The 20,352-nt window shown below is 45.1% G+C and overlaps 1 protein-coding gene across 2 annotated transcripts in view; it reads left to right on the forward strand.

The window, feature by feature from the left end:
* The window catches only part of ZHX1 (zinc fingers and homeoboxes 1), a 39,051-nt gene that overhangs the window by 7,868 nt on the left and 10,831 nt on the right, over window positions 1-20,352 (forward strand). The gene's annotated exons all lie outside the window — the stretch shown is intronic.

Consider the following 20,352-nt stretch of genomic DNA (forward strand, 5'->3'; position numbering starts at 1 on the left):
CCTAATATCTTACTTATAGTGAGGCCTTGTAAAGGTACATGGACCCTAATAACATTACAGAATCAACTCCAAACTACTGTACAATTACTGTAAAATCATAATTTAAGATGTATAATGTTTGGTTACATGGGTGGCAGAATATGGGGGACGTAATCGCATCATAATTTTTATTTTTATAGCGCCAACATATTCTGCGGCACTTTACATTTCAGAGGTTACTTGTACAGACAATAAAGACATTACAGAGCAATACATAACTCAGATACCAAAAGGAGTGAGGGCCCTGCTCGCCAGTTTACAGTATATGAGGAAATGGGGGGTACACGAAAGGTAATTGGTGAAAATTGCTTGTATTGTATAGTTCAGCCATCAATATAATAAATGGGGTATTCACATAACGCTGCATGAACCGGTCACCAGCCAGTATGTGTATAGTACACATACAGGGTTCTGTATCTGCGTGTGAACAGATGCTACGAGGGTCCTGATTTTGAAGAAATTTTTGAATGGGCAAAACGGGGATAGTTAGGTAAGTGAGGTAAGGCGATATGCCAGTCTAAAGAAATGCATTTTTAGGGTACGATTAAAAATTAAATTGTCCTGGGTAGCGCATCCCAAAGAATTGACGCTGCACGCGAGAAGTCTTGGAGACTGGAGTGTGAGGTTCGGATTATTGAGTATGTAAGTTTTAGGTCATTATCAGAACGGAGAGTACTGGTAGGTTGGTAGACTGAGACGAGAGAGGAGATGTAGGGTGGTGCTGAACCATGGAGCGCTTTGTGGGTGAGTGATAAGTTTATATTGGACTCTATATTGGATGGGCAACCAGTGCAATGACTGTCACAGGGTGGAGGCATCGGTGTAGTGGTTGAAAAGGAATAAGATCCTGGCTGCTTCATTCAGGACAGATTGGAGAGGGGAGAATGTAGTAAGGTGGAGACCAATTAGAGAGTTGTAATAGTCCAGATGAGAATGAAAAATAGAGCTGGTAATTAATGGGTACGATTATTATTATTAAAGCTCCATTTATTCCATGGAGCTTTACATGTGAAAGGGGTATACATAGCAGAAACAATTACAATGATTTGAACAATACAAGTCAGCGACTGGTACAGGAGGAGCGAGGACCCTGCCCTCGAGGGCTCACAATCTACAAGGGATGGGTGAGGGTAGAGCTGGCCGATTAAATAAATCTACAAAGTGCAGGGTGCTAGAGCAACCTGTAATATACTGTAGTTTACATTACAGTTTATATTATCTACACCAATAAATGGGCAGAAAAACATGTATGGCCAAGTGCGCAATAGCTATAAATAAACACAAGAGGGCAGCAAGCCACAAAATAAAGTACAATGTGATGTAGCCACAATAAAATCTAAACCAAAAGTACAATGATGTAACTAGTACAACTGCCATAAATAGGATTACAAAGAAGAAAGTACAAATATAATGAATTAAAATGGATACCCATGTAAAGTGTTAGTTAGTGGTGGCGTCATCTGAGTAGGGAGTCAGGATCCAATGATTAGCCCATTCCCTACCCGAACGTATTGGGATAAAGTGCCTGGGTCTCGGTGCATGCGCCGCAACACCAATCCACCTACCCCATTGCATCAGGTGCTGCCCGGAATCACGTGTCCCAACTTGGGTCATCTGAGGTGCCATCACATTCCCATTTTAATTTCTTTTAAGCGTGTCGTGATTTGTATATACTCGATTAAAGATTTTTATTTATTTTTTTATATTGTATATGATTTCTCTTGCCTGGTATAGTATTTTATGTGTAGAAAATTAAAGAGATTGCCTGGTCTTATGATATTGAGGATAGGTTCTCAATATCGGATTGTTGGAGGTCCAACACCCCACAATTAGCTGTTTTCAGCTTCGACACCTTGCTGCTCACTGTCTACATCGGCTAAATAATATATATTTTAATTAGGGGTATCACACTACAGGGGGGCTGAATACAAATGCAATTTACAGTTTTCTGATTTTATATTTTTAATATAAATGGAAAACCATGTATCACTTACTTTACACTTCACAAATGCTTGCTACTTTGTGTTATCACATAGAATCCCAATAAAATACTTTTTAAGTTTGTGGGTGTAATGTGAAAAAAATTATGTAAAACTTCACAAGGTAGGAATCATTTTTCAAGGCACTTTACGTGCAAGACATTTACATCAATACAATCATTGTACTTGTGATGTGTTCAGTCCTAGCAGCGAAGTACAGTAAATGTTGGGTGAGCAATAACCTTGAACACTTGTACTTATTTGTTGTTTTTTGTGCCTTCTTGACTAATCACAAAACATTTTATATCCTGTAATTGTTTTATTCTCCGGGCGCTTCTATAGTGAAATTTTATCTGTGTTGGACCTGTTCTCATACTGTGCTGGCCTTGTATAAGGTGGCGTAGTCTGATGATAGAGTGCCCCTCAAAAGCAGGTCGGAGAGAGTGAACACTTGCTGCTAGGTTAAACTTTGTGATCAACTTTTGTAAAGAGACCATGATCAAAGCGGATGATCCCTTCATGATGTCAGTATACAGAACACTGATTTCTCTATGGTACTAAAAATACCATTGGTAGGAGCACAACCGCTACTATGTAATACATGTTCTTAAATACAAATACACAATGTTTCCTGTGGCATTTTATGTTTTCCCCTTTTATCGATCAGTCATCATGTCATGGGGACATCTTTCATGTATAGCAGCAGTGACACATTTGTCCAGCAGGTGTCGTCCTCTCCTTTCTCGTGTCATTTGCATCTTGTGAACAGGTCATTTTTTTCCCTATAAGGCTATGTGCCCACGATGCAGAAATGCTGCATATTTTTTACGCTTCTCCCTGGCAGGAAAAACGCATGCGGATTTTAGGCTGCGTTCACACATTGCATATTTCCCTGCGTTTTTTTACGCTGCGTATTTTCCTGTTTTTTTTTACGCAAGTAATAAAAGCACCTCCATTCACACACTGCGTAAAAAAGCGCAGCAAAAAACGCAGTGTGAAATGAAGGGTGACGTGTAATGTCTGTGTGTGTGTCCCTAGCAGTGTATGTACAGACTATGGATACTCACCTACCCGATGGATGAGAGACGCGTCTGCTCCGTCCCACGCTTGCAGCATCTGCCGTGAAGCGATCAGCACACTGTCACGTGACCGGCTTGTAATCAGCTGACCGTCCGGTTACAAGCCGGTTAGCCAACAGCTGATCGGCTCACCGGCAGATGCTGGTAGCGCGGGATTGGAGCGTACCGGACCGGACGCCTCTCCCCTGACATCGGGTAGGTGAGTATCCATCCTGCTCCTCCGTAAAAAAGCGATGGAATTACGCAGTGTGTGAACACCGCTGCGTAATTCCATCGCTTATAATGGGCACAATAGGAGAAAGCGCAGGACGCAGCTGCGTAAAGAATTGACATGCCAATTCTTTACGCAGCTGCGCTTTCCCGCTGCGTAAAATTACACAGTGTCTGAACGGCAAAGTGAATTTCCCATTCACTTTGCTGGCAGACACAAAGCACATTGCGTATTTTCGAAAAGCGCGCGCGAAAATAAGCAATGTGTGAACGCAGCCTTACATGCGTTTTTCCCGCCAGGTAGAAGCGTTTGTGAAGCATTTTTGCATGCATTTCTGCATACGGGTTATCAAGCGCTTTTCCAAGCGCTTTTAGCATCACTTGGAAAAGTGCTTGACAACTTGTTCACACTATATAAATCCATGCAACCGACATGGATTTATAGTAGTGTGGCTAAGTTAGTTTAAAAAAAAAGAATAAGAATGGTATAAAAAAAAAGATTATACTCCCCTTCCGATGTCCTCCCGGTGTTATCTCCGTCGCATCCGGTCTCTTGCACTGCTCGCGGTGATGTGAAGGACCTGCGATGACGTCATTCAGCCATGTGTCAGGTCACATGACTCATTGACGTCATGGCAGGTCCTTCACAACAGCGCGAGCTGTGCAAGAGACCGGACAGAGCAGACAAAACACTGGGAGGACATCGGAAGGTGAGTATAATATTTATTTTTTATTTTAAATTTTTTTTTTTTTTTTTTTACAGTTTCTATGGTACCCAGGTCTGGATGAGAGTCTTCTCTCCTCCAGACTTGGGTACCATCCGCACATTGAACTGTGTGATATCCACTTGTGCACATGTAGTGATGCGGATGTCACGCGGTCCAATGCAAGTCAGTGGCGGCGATTACGCTGCGTGTCCGCAAAATTAATGGACATGCTGCAGATTTTTGAGCGCAGCATAAACGCTGTGGAAAAATCCGCAGCATGGGCATTGACATTGCGGCTTGTTATTGGGGACCATGGGGGATGGATTACCAAGTGTTTACGCTGCGTAAATTCCGCAGCATAAACGCTTGGAAAATGCTTCCTGGGCACGCAGCCTAAAGCAGACCCGAAAACATGCAATAATAAAACCTATGGAGGGAATGTACATTTTCATGGCACTTCTCTTCTCGTTAAGGCTATGTTCACACTTTGCGTTTTTGCTGTGTTTTTTATGCAAATTTTAAGCTGCGTTTTACAGTACCATCAAAAGCTATGAGATTTCAGAAATCTCATGCACACATTATTTTTATTTTTTTCCTGACTGAATTGGAAAACTGCTGCTTTTTTGAAAACTGCAGCATGTCACTGCAGTGTTTTTTCACCCATAGAAAGCAATGAGGTTGTGCAAAAAATGCAGGTATCAGGTTTTGCTGCGTTTTTAGTGGGGGAAAAAAAACAGGTACAGCAGTATGTGAAACCCATTTTTTTGTGTGTTGTTTTTTCCCCCACATTTAAACTGTAATGTCTTTATATCCTCACATGAGAATGGCAGTTAAGGCCCCGTCACACATAACGAGATCGCTAGCGAGATCGTTATTACGTCACGGTTTTGGGATCCCTGGAGAGTCGTTTCGTGATCGCTGGGAAGCTGTCAAACATGCAGAACTTCCCAATGATTTCGGCCGCCCCAGCAATCTAAGTAACGATCTCTGCGGTCGTTGGGACGCTTTCACACAGCACATATTTCAACGATCCACACCTTGATAGGGACTGTACTGTGTCACAAAGGCGTGCAAAAAATTACTTTTCCGCGCCCCCTAATCTCCGATTGGTGGACGCTACTGCGTCAGGAACAAGACCAGATGTACAGCCGGAGAACTCTACAATGATCCGCAAAATCAGGACTCATTCGAATGAACGGATATCAACAGCCTGGAGAATTCTGCTAGGATCTGCAATCCAGCACGAGGTCAGAAACAAAGGATGGAATCGCTATTCTGTTGCCTTCTTTATGCACGGCTGAAAATGAGAACGCTGTAGCGACCACCAATCGGGGACGAGGGGCGCGGAAAAGTCCAATTTATGCACTCCTACGTGTCTCAGTTCTGAATCGCTAACGAGGTTGTTGATAAGGTGTCAAATACAGCGATGCACACTGCCCAGCGGGAGCGCAACGACCCAGGAATGGTCCAGGAAGCTTTGTAACGATCAGCGATCTCACAGCAGGGGCCTGATCGTTGCTACCTGTCAGACATAACGAGATCGCTATTGTGTCACAAAAACCGTGACGTATCAACGATCTTGCTAGCGATCTCGTTATGTGTGATGGGGCCTTTAGGATTAGTACAGTTTAATTAAATTAGTGATTTGGGTAAAGTAAACATTGGCTATCCAAGGTGTGAAATTGAACAATACCTGATCAACTCAAGGGCAAACCAAAGTGTGAAAGTAAACAGTGTCCTACCAACTCCATGCTCTGCCAACGTCTTAGGTAAATTATTCCTGACCACTTCACCTTCTCTGTTGTGTACATTTGTAATTGTGTTTTTATTCATGAACTTGTGTGAACTTTTTTTTTGTTCAAAACATCTTTTACCACTAAATAATTTGATCAAATTGTTCTGTTTTCCAAAATGATTTCATGGTTTTACATATTCTGTCTTGCATTGGTGACCTCTAACACCTTGCATTGTCCATGCTTCTGTGGTGGAAGCAAAGCTAAACTTTGGGATCCTGAAAAATGCAGCAAAACATGCTTTTTGTAAGCAGCTTCTTTACTGCCAAGAGAGCAGGTTTTACCTGCAGAAAAAAAAACAGCAACAACACAATGTGTGAACATGGCCTACAACAGGATTATAATTCTGGCATACAATGTAATCCTATTCATTTTGACTACTATTTGACTATTTTATGTATAATATGTGCATAAATGTTTTCTAAATGGAAAATATAGCCAATTAATTTATATAGTCAGATGATCTTTCCACTGGCAAACTACACAGTTTTGTTAGCAAAGCCTTTCCCTATTCTTGTCCTCCAAAACGTGATGTAACCGATTCATCAGCAACTTCTAAGGTATCGCCCTGAGCTTCTTTGATGTGTAGAGAACAAGTGCAGTATGGAAAAACATATTGGGGCCATCTGAATATGACCATTTAAAATACAATTACATGTTAACGTTCGTATGACGGCCACAATTCCAGCACCGTGACTATATAATAACCTTGATCTAAGTTAACAGTAAAGCAATGGACAGCTTAGATGTTGAAACTTGTCCATCTGGATACAGCCTAAGGCTTCATATTTTTGGTCCATGTAGCTCCTTATTTGTCAGCAGAAAAATAAATGGACAGAATCGTATTTTATTTTTAGCACCAATTCTGAATAATTTTGGAGGAAAAAACATTGGAGTCACATGTAGTGTCCGGGCCCATGGAGGTCTATAAGTGCTGGATTATGGGTCCTGTACATCGTATATCCGCAACAAGAGCGCCATGTGAACGAACCCTTACTGCTTCTGACTTGTTTCTCACATTAATGGCTCATTCACACGTCAGATTTTCTCATACAAGTGCTATCCGAGGTTTTAACAGAGCGCACTTGTATCTGTGATAGTCTATGGGGCTGTGCACGTATCTGTTTTTTTTTTTCTTTTCCTCCTGGGTCCAAATAGTTTGCAGAAATATTGGTGATGTGTTCAATTTTGATCCGAGAGTTAGATAATCTGCAATGCAAGACTATAGGTCCGTGAAAAAATTGGATCGTGCTCTGATGACATCCGAGAAAGAAGGAGGAGAAACTTTTTTTTTTCTTCCTCCCTACGTTCAAGAGAAACTAAATGACACTCAGACCAAAGTCTGATCAGAATTATCGGTCCATGTTTCTCAAACGTAGAAATTACTGATGTCTGAATGAGCCCTTACATTACTTTTGTAAAATTGTATTCTGTCCGCAGAACTATGTGGGGCCCGTCAATCTGTCCGCAGAACTATGTGGGGCCCGTCAATCTGTCCGCAGAACTATGTGGGGCCCGTCAATCTGTCCGCAGAACTATGTGGGGCCCGTCAATCTGTCCGCAGGACTATGTGGGGCCCGTCAATCTGTCCGCAGGACTATGTGGGGCCCGTCAATCTGTCCGCAGGACTATGTGGGGCCCGTCAATCTGTTCGCAGGACTATGTGGGGCCCATTATATTGTATACTAGTTGGCCCGCCACTTTGTCCAAGGTTTTCATTTTGGCCCTCTGTGTGTTTTGAGTTTGATGTCCCTGATCTAGAGTCTTGCAAAACGGCACGTCCTCTGTGTTGTGAAGGTGAAGTCTTGTTACATGGATAATTGCATCGTAATGAACTTTGATGAGATTTTCCGTGTATTTTGAGGGTGTAACTGGCATATCGCGGCTCTTGTAGCTGCGAGTGATGTAAGTAGCTGTTGGCAATTAGACATATTTTATTTCTTACCATCTCGCTACTGGTAATTTAAGATTGTAGCGAGGGAAGGTTTCAAAATACGATACTGCTTTGTGTACGTTCATGTAACACCTCTGACACCCTTTTTATTGGGAATAAATGGGTGTGAATAGCTGAGAAATCTCGGTCAGGCTGTGTGCCCACGATGCGTTTTTCAAGCGTGTTTGCTGCGGAATTTTCCGTAGCGGAAACGCATGGTAAGCCTCCTGCCATGGTCCCCTATGCAATTCCGCACTTTCAATGCCCATGCTGTGGATTTTTCCGCAGCGTTTATGCTGCGCTTAAAAATCCGCAGGATGTCCATTAATTTTGCGGAAGTTCTGCGTTTTCGCCGCCATTGACTTGCATTAGAACGCGCCAATTCCGCAAGACTGCATCTGTACTTGCGTAATTGGCGCATTCTCATGTGCGGATGGTACCCGAGTGTGGAGAAGAGACGACTCTCCTCCACACCCAGGTACCATTAAAATCTGTAAAAAAAAAAAGAATAAAGATTATATTCACCTTCCGACGGCCTCCGGTCTCCTTCCCTGTGCTTGCCAGCAGACTGAAGGACCTGCGCTGACGTCAGTCATGTGACGGCAGGTCTTTCAGTGCAGTGTCCCGCGATCAGCTGGCAGCCAGGAAGGAGCGCAGCAACACACGCCGGGCCATCGGAAGGTAAGTATCAAGGTTTATTTTATTATTTTTAACCATTCTAAAGGTCACACTATATAAATCCATGCTGTTTGCATGGATTTATATAGTGTGACCTAGTTGACAAGCACTTTCAAAGTGATGCTAAAATCGCTTTGAAAGCGCTTGTCAATCCGCATGCAGAAACTCATGTGAATCTGCATGTATTACGCAGGAAAAACGCATGTACAATCCACATGCGTTTTTTCTGCCAGGGAGATGCAGAAATGCTGCAGAAATTTTCTGCTTCATTTCTGCATCGTGGGCACATAGCCTCATAGGGACCTGGGGTCAGGGCTGTGGAGTCGGTAAGCCAAACCTCCAACTCCTCAATTTCCATGACTCCGACTCCCTCATACATGGCTCATGTTTAAGTGATAAATAGGGATGAGCGAGCATGCTCGCTAATGCTCGATGCTCACCCGAGCATCTCACTGCTCGAGATGCTCGGCGCTCGCCGAGTATTTCCGGGTTGCTCGGGCAGGAACTCGGGTCCCCTTCCTGCATGTTTGGCGCTCTTTAGAGAGCCAGTGAACATGCAGAGATTGCCTGCCATGCACTTTAATGCCGTAGCCATGTTGGTTGTGGGCATTACAGTGATTGGCTGGCCGCACAGCGACATCAGGTCTATATCAGACCTGGCGCCACCATTCTCATCACAGTCACTCCCGATCAGACAGTGTAGGGAGAGGTGCTGCTGAACTAGGGAGAGATTTGATTGTGTATTAGGTAGTGTAGGGAGAAAAACCGTACATTACACATATCCATCTTAACAAACAGTCCTTCTGAGGACTAATCCATCTGCAGAGATATCAGGCAGGCAGTCGTATGTATATAGCAGAAATCCAGCTATTTAAAACTGTGTTTTCTCTGTCACACGGATCACATATATGTTTTCAGAAAATACTGCCATTTCTGGCCTCCGTTAAAAATTTCTTTCAGTGTGTCAGTGAAGCAATTCACACCAGTTTGCTGGTCAAACTCCTTACCTACAGGCCAGGTATTTAAAACTCTGTTTTCTCCATCACACAGATCACATATAAGTTCGCTCCAAACTCAGTCATTTATAATGAGAGTGGAAGATACTGTCCTCCATTTAAAATGGGCAAGGGACGGGGAACTGGACGTGATGGTAATGGTGTATGCAGAGGCCAAGGACAAGGCCATGGGCAAGCCGAAATTGTGCCACAACAAATACCCACATCTCGCCTGACCTTCCTGTCCCAATTTCTAGGGGACCGCAGCACACCACTATTGAACCCAGAGCAGTGTCAAAAGGTTGTTGGTTGGATAGCGAATAATGCTTCCAGGTATTTAGCCACCACCACCCTGTCTTCCACACGGTCAAGTCTCAGTAGCCATGAGTCTGGACCGCATATTCCTCTCCCTGATCCTCCTTCCTCCCACCAGGCCGAGTACCCAGAAACAACTGATCCCACACTTGGACACTCTGAAGAGCTGTTCACTTTTCCATTTATAGATTCGGGCCTCTCGCCCGGTCCACTTGAAACGGGGCAAGAGGAGATCGCGTGTAGCGATGCCCAGGCAGCTATGGTCACACGAAGGCGACGGCGGGAAAATGTCACAAGAGGTGGGCGATGATGAGACACAGTTGCCAGAAAGTCAGGAGGAGGACCAGGGTGCGGAAGTGGAAGACTAGGTGGTGGATGATATAGTAACTGACCCAACCTGGCAGGAGGACATGCAGAGGGAGGCAGAGCACCCCAACAGGCAGGAAGAAGCAGGGTGGTGGCCGCAGACAGAAGGCAGGCAACTGTTCCCTGTAACACCAACACGAAGGAAGTTGCCTGTACAACTGTTAGGTCTTCCCGAGTCTGGTTGTTTTTTTAAAGACTCTGCCGATAACCCCAAAAAGGCCATTTGCACCACCTGCCAGGCCAGCATCAGCAGGGGTGGCAAAGCGACCAGCCTGACCACCCCCAGCATGATCAGGCACATGGCAGCAAAGCACCCGACTTTGTGGGCCGAACCCCAGGGTCCAGGAACAGTGTCTGTGGGTGGCACCATTGCTTCTTCCGCTGTTGTGCATGCAAGCCAATCCCCTGTCCATGGTGCATGCGAAGACGCCTTCTGCCCTGCACCTGTCGTTGCACACTCTCAAGTAGCAGCATCAGGAAGCACGTCCTTGTCCCAGCGCAGCGTTCAGTTGTCCATACCCCAGTCCTTGGAACGCAAGTGCAAATATGCAGCCAATGCCCCACAGGCCACACTACTAAATTCTCACATTTCACGACTGCTTGCGCTCGAAATGTTGCCTTTTAGGCGCGTGGAGACGGAAGCATTCCGCAACCTGATGGCGGCCGTCCCTCGGTACTCGGTACCCAGCTGCCACTATTTCTCCCGGTGTGCCGTTCCCGCATTACACAAGCACGTGTCCCAAAACATTAGCCGTGCTCTCAACAATGCAGTTACCGGTAAAGTCCACCTAACCACGGAAACGTGGACAAGTGCTTATGGGCAGGGACGGTACATCTCGCTGACGGCACACTGGGTTAACATAGTGGAAGCCAGGACCCAGTCGTACCTTGGGACGGAACACGTCCTCCCGACGCCAAGGATTGCGGGCCCTAGGTCAATCAGGGTTGTCCCCACAGTCTACAGCTCCTGCACCTCAGCCTCCATCTCCGAAATGACCACATCAGTCACAAGCTGGAAGCACTACAGCACTGCCTCAGCCAAGCAGCAACAGGCTGTGCTGAAGCTAATATTCTTAGGTGAAAAACCGCACAATGCTGAATAGTTGTGGACAGCTCTGAAAGAGCAGGCAGATCTGTGGCTCACACCACTGAACCTACAGCCAGGCATGGTCGTGTGTGACAATGGCCGGAACCTGGTGGCGGCTCTGAGGCGAGGCGAGCTCACACACGTACCATGCCTGGGTCATGTGCTTAACCTCGTGGTTCAGCGGTTTCTCAAATCCTACCCGGAGCTGCCGGATCTTCTTGTTAAAGTACGCCACCTATGTGCCCATTTTAGAAAGTCAGCTACAGCTTCCACCGCCCTTGCGGTTTTTCAGCAGCGTTTGCAGCTTCCGGCTCACAGACTGGTGTGTGATGTCCCCACGCGTTGGAACTCTACACTGCAGATGTTGGGAAGGATTTGTGCGCAGAAGAGGGCAGTTGTTGAGTACCAGCATCAACAAGGCTGTCTGTATTCAGTTCAGACTCCACACATAAGGCCTCAGGAGTGGACATGGATGTCAGACATATGTACCATCCTCCAAAACTTTGAGGACTCCACCAAGATTGTGAGCGGCGATGACGCCATAATTAGCGTCACCATCCCACTTCTCTGTCTTCTGAAACGCTCTCTGCTCACAATCAAAGAGGATGCATTGCAGACGGAGCACGATGAGATGGAGCAAGGAACCATACAGGGTGATTACACACAGCCAAGCCTTATTTCATCCCAACGTGGATTGGGTGACAATGAGGAGGAGGAGGGACAGGAGCTAGTTTCATGCACTATAGACGGAACTACCTGCACATCTGTCATACCGTCTGTTCAGCGTGGATGGCCAGAGGACAGAGAGGAGGAGGAGAGCATGGTCAGTCATCCTCTTGGTGAGGACACAAGTCTTGTCTGTTAGTAGTCTGGCACACATGGCTGAGTTTGTTACGCTGCCTTTCCCATGACCCTCGCGTTCTCAAAATTTTGGGCGACAGTCATTACTGGTTGGTGACACTTCTAGACCCACACTACATGGAGAACTTTATATCTCTTATTCCTGAGGTGGACAGGTCTACAAAAATGGGGCTGTACCAGAAGGCCCTTGTTGCGGAACTATTAAAAAAAATTCCCATCTGAAAACGCTGGCGGCAGAGGGCACACTTCGATGGACAACCAAGGAGTACAGGCGAGAGAGACACAACTTCAATCCAGCAGAGGCAGGGGAACACTGTCAAAGTTCTGGGAATGTTTTCTCAGACCCTCCCATCGCACAGGCCCTGAGGTGCAGGGTACTCTCACAAGGAGTGCAAAGTTTGAGAAGATGCTGAGGGAGTACCTTGCCGACCGTACCAACGTCCTCCGTGATTCCTCTGTGCCTTATAATTATTGGGTATCCAAGCTGGATACGTGGAATGAACTGGCTCTCTATGCCTTGGAGGTCCTGGCCTGCCCTGCCGCAAGCGTTTTATCAGAGCGGGTTTTTAGTACCGCTGGTGGAATTATAACTGATAAGCCCATCTGCCTGTCAACTGAAAATGCTGACTGGCTGACTCTTATAAAAATGAACAAGGGCTGGATTGGGCCAGACTTCTCAACACCACCGAATGATAGCGTAACATAAACTCAAATCCAGTCTCTTTTCTTGGGAGGTGTATTCTCATGTACCTTTTCACAGCCACACATGGGTATAGGCTTCCTGATTTTGGCTGTTTGCTCTTGTCCTCCTCCTTCTTCTCATCCTTCACCACCATCTCACCAGTGTGACCGTGGTCCGTGATGCAACACCCACATAATTTTTTTAAAGGGTGTTTATGATGCCCGTAAAAAAAATTTCTTTACACAGTATGTTCATGTATACCCCCCAGGGGTAAATGTTTGTCAGCCCATACACTTAGTGCATGGGCATTACAAGTATAGGAGGCCCTCTCCTTTCTAATGGGAACATTTTTTTTATGAGGCCCTCCTCCACGTCTCTTCCAAGGGTCATTGAAGTGCCTCCAAATTTTTGGCAGCCCTTGCATTCACTGCATAGGCCAACACTATGGGAGACTCTCTCCTTTCTAATGGGAATTTGTCGTTACTGTGGCCCTGCTCTGTCTTTAATTTCTTAGTGGGGTTTTTCCTAAATTTGGTCAGCCGTTGGACTCGCTGCATACCCTATAACTGTATAGCAGACAGTCTCCTTTCTAATGGGAACATGTCGTACTTGTTACTGTGGCCTTGCTCTGTGTGTCTTTAAATTCTTAGTGGGGTTTTTCCCAAATTTTGGCTGCCCTTGCAGGCATAGCATGGGCATTACCACTATAGGAGACCCGCTCCTTTATAATGGGAACATTTTTTTTACTGACCCCCTCCTCTATGTCTCTTCAAAGGGGTATTTGGTTGCGTCCAAATTTTTGGCAGCCCTTGAAGTCACTGGATACTCAATAACAGTATAGAAGACCCACTTGTTAATAATAAGAACAACAAAGCATAGCCGGCTGATGGCTCTCTAACAATAGCGAGGGCCGACAGCTGGCCTTTTAAGAATATTAAGGGCCGTCTGATGGCCCTATAAAAATAGGCTTTATGACTTTCAGAGTCCCTCCATCATAAATAAAACAGGATGTGTCACACACCACATTGCCAGATTAAGGTTGTAAAATGACATTTCCCTGTGAGTGCATTTGCCTTAAAAAATAACTTAAAAAAACAAAAAAAAACAATAGGATCTTCCTTTAGTATAAAAAACAGCGTCACCAATTTAACCTCAATGTAATCACATTGTTCAGCTCATGCACTTCCTCCTCCATCTCCGAAATGACTACATCAGTCACAAGCTGACAGCACTGCCTTGGCCGAGCGGCAACAGGCTGTGCTGAAGAGAACATGCTTAATGCTTAATTGACAAACCGCCCAGCGCTGCAGAGTTGTTGAAAGCTCTAACACAGCTGCTTGATCTGTGGCTCTCACCGCTGAACATACAGCCAGGCATGGTCGTGTGTGACAATGGGCGGAACCTGGTGACGGAGAAATGACAGCCGGGGTAGATACGGTTTCCCTCTATGCCAGTCCTTTTACTGAGCTAAAGAATATGGCTGTGGTGAAATACAACTCCCACTGAGAAGCTGTTTCAGATTGAAAAACATTGTGCCCACCAGAGGATTTGATTCTGAGGTATAAGCTTTCTCACCCGCTCAAGAGCCCCATAGCAGCTGCAAAGTTAGCGCTATCATGAACTTTCCTGAGGTTGAAGACACGGCACACCAGAGGATTTTCTGGTGGGACCGTCCAACCCTGCCAAGAAGCAGTCCTGGCTAAGAAAAGTGTGTGGAAAGGTTCCCGGACACTCTATGGTTGCTTTTTTACTGAGGAAGAAACACACGCAAACACGGGGAGAACATACAAAGTCCTTGCAGATGTTGTCCTTGCTGGGAGTTGAACCCAGGATCCCAGCGCTGCAAGGCTTCAGTGCTAACCACTGATCCAATGTGCTGCCGTTCACCCTCTAATATCTAACAGACTGGAGAAACTTGCACCTACTGCCACTCTATCTTCAGCTCCTTTGTGAGAAAATGTATTTGGGCAGCCACTCCGTCTACTAAATAAAATTCATGAGAAGGAAATTGGGGATGGCTTCCCTACTGGTACTGGGGGCAGTGCTAATACCATGGCGTCGTACCATAGTTTGCTGGAAATATTCCAGACTGGTAGGAGGCAAGCAAATTCCCACAGAAAAGTACCAGCAGTAATGTTCAGGCCACATTTCAAGTGCAAGCAGCTTTAGAAGACTTCCTGGGAGAAATGACACACGGGGTAGATACGGTTTCCCTCTATGCCAGTCCTCTCACCGAGCTAAATACAACTCTCAGTCAAAAAAAGTTGTGGATTGGCTCCGTACCGTCCCTGGCCACATTCACCTGTCCACGTGTTTGTGGTTAGGCGGTCCTTCCCAGTAAGTGCACTGGGGAGGGCACGGGTAATGTTGTGGGACCGATGCTTGTGGAAGGCGGAGGCGATACCGGGAAACATAGTGGCAGCTGGGGACTGAGTATGGACACCCGGCTGCCGCCGGCATGAGTTTGTGAAAAGCTTCCGCCTCCACGAGCCTAAAAGGCCACATTTCAAGTGCAAGCAGCTGTCAAAAATTTGGCAGTATAGTATTGCAGCCTGTGGGTGGGTGGGTGGCTGGCTGCATACTTGCGCTTCCATTCCAAGGAATGGGGTAGGGACAACTGAACGCTGCAGTGGGACAAGGACGTGGACGGTGATTGTTGCAAGTCTGCAACGACAGGTGCATGGTGGGAGGCATCTTCGCATGCGCCAAGGATCACTTATGATGGGCACACTTTTAGGCAGTGACCTGGGTGTCAGAGATGCTTCCAGGGGTCTTCCCTATGCTGTTCCCGTGTCTTTTCAGCACTGTATGCATGTGTCTGATGATGTGTCACACACCACATGGCCAGATAAGGTTGTAAAATGTTAAAATGACATTTCCTGGTGAATGCATTTGTTTTGGTTGAAAGCAATGCAAAAGTGCAAAAAACGCATCAAAAACGCTACGTGTGAACATAGCTCAAGTTGTGGAGGAGTATTTTTGTTTTTGGTTATTTATTTTGTCTTATATACAAGTCATTACCCTGGAAAGAAAGTTCCTTAACATATTTCCCAGGAAAATCCATTTTGGTTTCGTTTTTGTATGTTTTATTGTGAGTCCGTAAAAGTGGTGTAATACTCTGACCACGTTGCTGACAGCAGTGACCTGGGGGTCAGAGATGCTTCCAGGGGTCTTCCCTATGCTGTTCCCATGTCATTTGATCACTGTTCCCATCGATTTGGGCAATTTTTAGGTCGTCTGCAGACCGCCGGGGGGAGCCGCCTGAAAAATGCTTGAGTTTCCCATAGACTTACATTGGGCTCGTTGCTCGGGTCGAGCACCCGAGTATTCCAATTTGCTCGACCCGAGCAACGAGTACCCGAGCATTTTAGTGCTCGCTCATCACTAGTGATAAATTTACTGTAGCACAGATTCATCTCAGCTAAAAGTCTATACCCTTAGCTCAGGAATAGGACAGACATTTATAGGACATTTTCATAACTTTCCCAAATTCGTATGAAAAAAATATTTCCCACAAACTGCGTTGAACTACTGTACCCAATTTATTATATATTTTAGTAGTCGGTCCATTTTATACCGAATCTGACTCCACAGCCCTGCCTGGGGTATTCACAGAGAAGAACCCCAGAGGTGTAACGTACAGGTAGTGCTAACGTTTGCCAGAGAACCTGACAGAATGAAAGGGATGTGACATTGTATCGCCTATGTATAAAAAAAAAAAAAATTAGGCAAAGGAGACAATTGGCATCTATGAAAATGGTCTATTGAAATGGTCAGTTAAGTAGTGCTTGACCCTATATATTTATTTTTTCAGTGAAAGTGGAAGACAAGGCGTTAAAAGAGCTTGTCCACTTATAATAGTTTTCCTAATTTGGAGCTTTTATTAACTTGGATATGGATTATGTGTGAAGCAGAGCTGTTGACCCATGCCTTAATGTAGCAATTCACATTAGATGACTGTTGGCTGATTGCTGATTCTCCCATACACACGTGTTTGACCGAGCCCTCCTGTGTTATCTGAGAAAGCTGCTGACTGACAAGTCTGTCGGCAGCTTATGTCTAGTAGAACAATGCTTTTGGCATTCCGAAATCGGATATGCGCGATAGACATCTCTCGGCCGACACCCCCATACATATTAGAGCGTTGTCTGAACCTATCGATAACTGCGTTTTGTCGACAATAGTCTAATTTGTATGTGGGCTTGTAAAGGGAATCTGTCAGGAAGTTTTTGCTATGTAATCTGAGATCACCATAGTGTAGGAGCAGGGCCCCTGATTCTAGCGGTGTCCCCTACTGGGCTGTGTTTTGCTGTTTCAAAACAATCAGTTTTTATCAGCAGAAGATTATCACCAAAGGACAACTGGCCTTGTGTCTGCTAGTCCAACCATGCCCCAAGCACTGATTAGCAGCTCTCTGCCACTATACAATGTACACAGAAAACTGTGGTGTGGGCGAGGTTATACACAGCTCAACATCTGAGCTTTGCTAGATCTGCAGCAGAGACAACTGTGACTCTATCATAATTTCTGCATCCAGTTTACTAAGTGACACATCACTGGAATCAGTCTCTGCCCCTACCTCAAGCTCCTGCCAGATTACATAGCAAAACCTTCTGACAGATTCCCTTTTAATGCTTGAGGTCCATTTGCTTAGTCATCTACATACATATTAATCCAATCGCTCTGTTCCCATACAGCATGCATCTTGTCAGCAGCACATCACCTGGGTTTTTTTTGGGGCAATGTGCTGCTTCCAACAATGATTTATCCTCTGTTTATGTCAGGTGTGGGTGTATACAGTGGGCTCAGGACCTGAGCCCGCACCATACCCTGCAGATGGCAGCTGCGTTACATAGCTAGAATCTGCCTGTAACATCAGCGATTAGAACTCTTAACAGCAACATTTAAAATGTGCTATTCTGGATGCACATCACTTTTAACCCACCCTTTGCAATGCAATCATGTGCCAACGGTTTGCCATACCAGTCGGAGGCATGCTGAAGGCCTATATTAATACCATCTTGGTACTCCATGAAATAAGAGACCTTTAAAAATAAAGATTTTCTTTCCCATCCGGGCAAGTTTTCTTTTTTTCCCTTTTTTTCCTCCCTTTCTTACACAAGCCATAACTTTTTTTTTTTTTTTTTTTTGATTTCTCCGTCGACATAGCTGTATGAGAACTTGTTTTTTTCCGCTATGAGTTGTCGTTTTTCCACTATATTTATTGTACCATTCAATATACAGAAAAACGAGAAACAAAATTCCAAGTGCAGTGTAATTGTGCATTTAAAAAAATATTTATATTCAGTTCCCCAATTGTGCTTTGGGTTTTGTATTTACTTAGTTCAGTGTGAGGAAAAAAATGACCTGGCAACATGGATTCTCATGGTCAGTAAAATTGTGGCGATGACAAACATTTTTATATACACTGCTCAAAAAAATAAAGGGAACACTCAAATAACACATCCTAGATCTGAATGAATGAAATATTCTCATTGAATACTTTGTTCTGTACAAAGTTGAATGTGCTGACAACAAAATCACACAAAAATCATCAATGGAAATCAAATTTATTAACTAATGGAGGCCTGGATTTGAATTCACCCCCAAAATTAAAGAGGAAAAACACACTACAGCACTACAGGCTGATCCAACTTTGATGTAATGTCCTTAAAACAAGTCAAAATGAGACTCAGTATTGTGTTTGGCCTCCATGTGCCTGTATGACCTCCCTACAACGCCTGGGCATGCTCCTGATGAGGCTCCGTATTGTCTGTGGCCTCCACGTGCCTGTATGACCTCCCTACAACGCCTGGGCATGCTCCTGATGAGGTTGCGGATGGTCTCCTGTGGGAACTCCTCCCAGACTTGGACTAAAGCATCCGCCAACTCCTGGACAGTGTGTGGAGTGACGTTGGTGGATGGAGCGAGACATGATGTCCCAGATGTGCTCAATCGGATTCAGGTCTGGGGAACGGGCGGGCCAGTCCATAGCTTCAATGCCTTCATCTTGCAGGAACTGCTGACACACCCCAGCCACATGAGGTCTGGCATTGTCCTGCATTAGGAAGAACCCAGGGCCAAGCGCACCAGCATATGGTCTCACAAGGGGTCTGAGGATCTCATCTTGGTATCTAATGGCAGTCAGGCTATCTTTGGTGAGCACTTGGCAAGCCCTTTCAGCCCCGGGCTTGTTTTCACTTTCCTGACCAGGCCAAATTTTACAATTCTGACCAGTCTCACTGTATAAGATAATCTGGAACGCTTCAACGTATCCCAGTAATCCTGAGATTGTCTTTTCTTGACATGTTGTACTTCAAGTAAGTGGTAAATTTTGGTTGATATTTTTTGCGCTTATGAAAACAATTTAGAAAATTTGACATTTGAAAATTAAAAAGTTATATCTCACAAAATAGTTAATAAATGCCGTATTTTGCGGACTATAAGACGCACCTGACCATAAGACATTTCCCAAATTTTGGGGAGGAAAATGGGAAAAAATTAGTGGGGCGTCTTATAGTCCCATTTTATGATAGCTTACCTAAGGGGGTGCACACCTAAGGGGGTGCACACCGCAGGGTAATCAATGGGAAGGAGGACTCCTGCCAGCGAGGACATCTTAGGAGAGCACAGGGCTCGCAGCTCCGGGACACCTCCTCCTCACAGTCCAGCGCCCGCATTATCGCCCCTCTCCTGCCCCTGCCGGCTTCCTAAAGCAGCGACCCTGCCTCCTGTGACCCCCGGTCCACCTCAGCTGCCCCCCTCCCCTGTAAGCTATCTTCAGATTATAAGACTCATCCCCATTATCCTCCCAAATTTGCGAGAAAAAAAGTGCGCCTTATAATCCAAAATATACGGCAACTGTTTACCACATGTCTACTTTACACCAGTAACATTTTTTTTTTGTTAAAAGTTAATCAGTAATTTCTCACTTTTCCAACAAAATTTACAAAACCATTTTTTTTTTTTTTAGGTACCACACTTCCCATTTAAAGTGACTTCAAGGGGCCTATATGACAGAAAATACCCAAAAATAACACTATTTTAAAAACTGCACCCCTCAAAGTGGTCAAAACCACATTCAAGAAGTTTATTAACCCTTTAGGTACTTCATAGGAATTAACCCCTTACTGACATTGTCAGTAATAGTACGTCCCTGTGCCCTGGGCCTTATGGACCAGGTACATACTATTACGCACAATGTGATCGCGTCCGCAATGTGTCATAGCTGACACCCGGTACTATGTGCCACGAGCAGTCCCGGCACATTAACTCCTGAAATGCTGCGATTGAAGTCGATCGCAACCTTTCCGGGGCAGGCAGCGGTAAGAGCGCCCCTCGTATCTTATATCCGGAGTCTCGCGCTGTCTACGCTGGGTCGTCATGACAACATCCGGGTCGCCCGGCATCAGCAAGCTAGGTAGATAATGCTCAGTGCACGATCTACCTAACTTGTGTCTGCAGAGGCTGACAGCTTGCATAGCATAAGGATACTGCTGCATCCCTATGCTATACAAGCAATCAGCCTGCAAAAAATGAAAGTAGTGGGACAAAGTGTAAAAGTAAAAAACAGTGTCAGAAAGTGAAAAAAAAAAAATTGGAAAAATGTTTAAAAAATAATCCAAAAA

The sequence above is a fragment of the Phyllobates terribilis genome, unplaced genomic scaffold (assembly GCF_046119375.1).
Source record: "Phyllobates terribilis strain yellow unplaced genomic scaffold, ASM4611937v1 Scaffold_4__5_contigs__length_816908805, whole genome shotgun sequence".
NCBI classification, from domain to species: Eukaryota; Metazoa; Chordata; class Amphibia; order Anura; family Dendrobatidae; genus Phyllobates; species Phyllobates terribilis.